This window comes from Silurus aristotelis (genome assembly GCF_946808225.1).
Source record: "Silurus aristotelis genome assembly, chromosome: 6".
Lineage (NCBI taxonomy): Eukaryota > Metazoa > Chordata > Actinopteri > Siluriformes > Siluridae > Silurus > Silurus aristotelis.
The window spans coordinates 25,482,235-25,486,671 of NC_139579.1; the positions used below are offsets into that span (position 1 = coordinate 25,482,235).

The 4,437-nt window shown below is 35.3% G+C and overlaps 1 long non-coding RNA gene across 1 annotated transcript; it reads right to left on the minus strand.

Annotated features, from left to right (window-relative positions):
- Nucleotides 1-328: 328 nt before the first annotated feature.
- On the minus strand, nt 329-1,029 carry LOC310727478. The gene is made up of 3 exons (XR_014534023.1): nt 970-1,029; nt 711-798; nt 329-627 (listed from the first exon to the last, which is right to left on the minus strand). It is a non-coding gene; the product is annotated as an uncharacterized lncRNA (long non-coding RNA).
- Nucleotides 1,030-4,437: the final 3,408 nt, after the last annotated feature.

Below are 4,437 nucleotides of genomic sequence, written 5' to 3' on the forward strand. Positions count from 1 at the left end.
TTATTTTTGGCAAACAATTAATAAGGAAAACATTATGATTTTCCCTATTTATATTTAAACAAATATCTAATAGAATTAGTTTAAAATGTTTTGGAGCATCCACTATAAATGTCCTTGTGCTTTATCTGTTGTTTAAAAAAGAATATTTGATCTAATGCATTAATATTGTATGACCATACAGTATTATGTGAATTACAGCCAGACGTTGTTGTAGAAAGCTCATAACATCTTTAGAGCAGATTAAAAAATTCAACCACAGTATGGAATGAATGATGAGTACAAAGGTTTTTGTAGGAGAGTGAGGGAGTTTGAAGCACTGTGCCTTACTTGCTGCACAGTAATACACAGCAGTGTGTTCAGCCGCACTTAGTTTAAGAAGATGGAGTGTAGAGTGCTTTGCACCATCTCCAGATACGTTAAAGTGACTTAAGTAAGGAGTTTCAACATTTGGACTTTTATAGTGTACATATGCAATAAGTTGCATGGAAGTATCATTAAGGATTCGTCGATACCACAGTATTATATTAAGTGATGAAACACTGTGTTTGCATTGAAGTTCAGCATTTTCGCCCTGAAAACCCAGCAGGTCAGAAGGACTTTGATGAATGTCATAGTTTTGCTGCTGTCCTGAAAATAAATAAAAAGTTAAGTGTAGCACAATAATATTGTATTGTACACTTTGTGTCCTACATACTAACTCATGAACTTACCCAGTATTAAATGTAACACAGTCAGAATGATACAAATTTGTGTCCTCATCTTGAAGGAATTCTGCTCAGTAATGAACACAAGTTTAGTCTGTTACAGAAGCATGAAAAGATTGTTCAGTAAGAGGTTCAGTTTCCAGATGGGACTTTGATGAATGTCATAGTTTTGCTGCTTTCTTGGAAAATGAATTTAAAGCATAGTTAATTGTAGAGCTATAATATTGTGTGGCATTTGCACCATGTAAGTATGTTTTTAACTTACCCAGTATTAAATGGATTATAGACAGAATGATAATGTGTGTCTTCATCTTCTGAGATTCTGGGGTGTAAATGACAAGTGTTATAGAAATGGAATTCTCAGAGGAGCCATGTAATGAAGAAAAGCGCCCCCAGTCTGTTGCAGAAACACTTACAGCTTGTTCACTGTGTGATGTTCTGCCCACATCACTGTTTGTATGCAAGCATGATTTTGTGGTCACCATTACATATCTGCCAATTTGGATTGCTTTTTGCATGTTGGAATATCATTATATATGTGTAAGTGTGAGTGTGAGTGTGGTGTGAGTGAGTGTGTGAGTGAGTGTGTGAGTGAGTGTGTGAGTAAGTGTGAGTGAGTGTGTAAGTGAGTGTGTGAGTGAGTGTGTGTGTGTGTGTGTGTGTGTGTGTGTGTGTGTGTGTGTGTGTGTGTGTGTGTGTGTGTGAGTGTGTGTGTGTGTGTGTGTGTGTGTGTGTGTGTGTGTGTGTGTGTGTGCGTTTTTTTTTTATATACAACATCCAGTAAATGTATAGTCTGTTCAATTAGTATGTGGGCAGTGGTTATAATTAGTAGAGGTATAACTAGTAAATTTTTATTGTATCTAATGTATTCTATTGTAAGAGTCACTTTATAAGGAACTATTGTACCTTAATAAATCACATGTTAGGAATGCATAAATGCATACTATCATGTAAATACAGGTAAAGTAAACTGAATGTTTCACCCAAAAACCACTCTTTACTACTGTGCTGAACAGAACAGCATTACTGAATGCTAAGCATTTCAACATGCTGAATGCAGACCATTGAGGTGAATCAGCTGAATCAGTGAGATGGGACTAGTCATGTAGACCTGGCAACCATGAATGACAAAGCAATTGCTTGTTAAATATCAGTTACATACAGGGAGCAACAAAAGTAAACCATGATAAAACTGCAAAAAGGTTTCATAGCAAAGATTGGAGATATGTTGATAACACAGCTGGTATTGTATTCCACACAATATAGCTTACAGCAGTTGAAGTATTTGTATACAGCAGTTGAAGTTTTTGTATCAGAAAGAGGCGACCTAGAGCACTGTGCCTTACTTGCCGTACAGTAATACACAGCGGTGTGTTCTGTTGCTCCCAATTTAAATAGATGAAGAGTTGAGTGTTTTTCACCATCTCCGGATATGTTAAAGTGATGCACAAAAGGACTCTCAACAACTCCTTTTTGGAAAAGTACATGTGCAATAAGTTTCATGGAGGAATCATTGAGGGGTTGTTTATACCATGATATCATAGAGAATGCTGAAACGCTGTGTTTGCAGTAAAGTTCAGCATTTTCTTCCGGAAAACTTAGCAGGTCAGAGGGACTTTGTTGAATGTCATAGTTTTGCTGCTGTCCTGAGCATAAAGCAAATACATGATTTTTAATACAGAATGTAGTTAAATTTTGAATATTTAGTTTATTACAGTAGGTAGCTTACTTACCCAGTACTAAATGTAGCACAGTCATAATAAAAACAGCATGTACTTTCATTATTAATAGTTTCAGAGGTTAAAAAGTCGAACAGGCTGTAATGCAAGTACTGTATAAAATACAGCTATAGGCGAGCTACATTATTAGCTATAGGCAAAGTGATTTGTTTCCCTAGTCTTTACAGTTACATATTGTGACATAGCAAAGTCCCACCCACAACATCACTTTGCACCATGGTTTATATATATAATATTATATTCATATAAATTCAAATATGATTAACGAGATGATTTTCTATAACAGCAGTTCTCATTGTTTAGGTTGCATTAATACATTATTGTTTTTTATACACAAACAAACTTTCTTTCGGCTTCTCCCATTAGGGGTCGCCACAGCGGACCATCCGCATGTTTGATTTGGCACATGTTTTTACGCTGGATGCCCGTTCTAACGCAACCCTCCCCATTTATCCGGGCTTGGAACCGGCACTAAGAATTATGCATTATTATTGAATAATTCATTGCATTATTTTACAACACAATACAGGAATCTCAATCATCGATATAGTTTGTGGTGATTGGAACAAAATATAATAATTTACATAAAATTAAACTATATTTGTTTTATTGTTATAATATTTATATAACTGCTGATTGGCCCATTTCAGCCCAGAGTATATTGAACTGAAGGGCATCATTTGCCCCTGCAGTTCCTGTGAATAAAAGTAATTAGTTAACTCAAACTTGTCAAACAAAGCTTTAAAGCTTGTATGACAATTTTTATGATTTGAATAACTGCAGATTTTGGTTACCATGGAAACAGTTTAGTGAATATTCCAGTATTAAAATCCAGATCATATTATTGTTATTAATGTTTTGGATGTAATCCATTTAAAGCATGCAGTCTGTGTACATATGTGATAGGAACAGAAATAATTGACATTACTGAAGTAGAAGAGCTCCATCTAGCTCAGTGGATGATCTAATTGTGTGGAATTCTCAGATTGCTTTTTTATACAGTACACTTCTATTTATAAGTGCTTATAATTGGGTTCAAGGAAGCACATTGTGCAGGTTGTCATATAGTGAACATTGTAGTGTAAACATATTGAATGTATTCAAAAGTTCTGATTTTACACATTTAACAAAAAGATAAAAAAAAAAATGTATTTTGTGTGTGTATGATCATGTATCTCACAATATTTCTGATAATCATGCTGGCACCTTTTCAAAACTCTTATGCAGGTGTGATAGAACTGTTGAATAAACTGCCAGAGAAAGTTTTTGTGCAAAGCTGAGATGTTTTGTATCACTGTGAACACTGGCAGCACAGAAATACACTGTACTGTCATCTGATGAAAGCTCCTTAATAACAAGAGTGCAGTTCTTATTTGCATCTCCATTCATTTCAATTTTCTCTGTAAAATTAGTCTCTACATAGTCTTTTTTATTCCAGAGATACCCCATTAACTCCAGAGTGTGGTTTGCAATGTTTCTATACCATAATATGATGTTGTAATTATTTAGGCTGTGCAGACACACAAGCTCCACTGAATCTCCTTTGGATTTAATCAGATCAGAGGGACTCTGCTGGACATTGCTGCTGAGGACAGGATCTACGGCAAGAGAAACAGTGAATAACATTACAGTATAAATTTGAGATAGCATTGTCAAACCTATATTTTGTCAAGTTTTAAATAAATACCAGTGATCCAGAGCAGAGTGGAAAGAAAGCAGAGTTGAACTTGGATCATGTTGCCTTTTAGGTCACAGTGAAGCCTTTGAATTACAAACAGCTTCCTCATGTGTTTAAAAAAGCATTATTGTTAACTGAAATTCTTTAAATTAGGAAGTTTTTAGATGAAGCATGAGCTCCCTCTTGTGAGCTTCAGGCCAACAACAACACCGACACATACCCAATCAACTGCCTCCCAGATTTACAGATTAGACAATTTGCATGTGCATTAACCCTAAATTACTGTAAAGCAGGTCTGGTGTCAATATATGAGTGT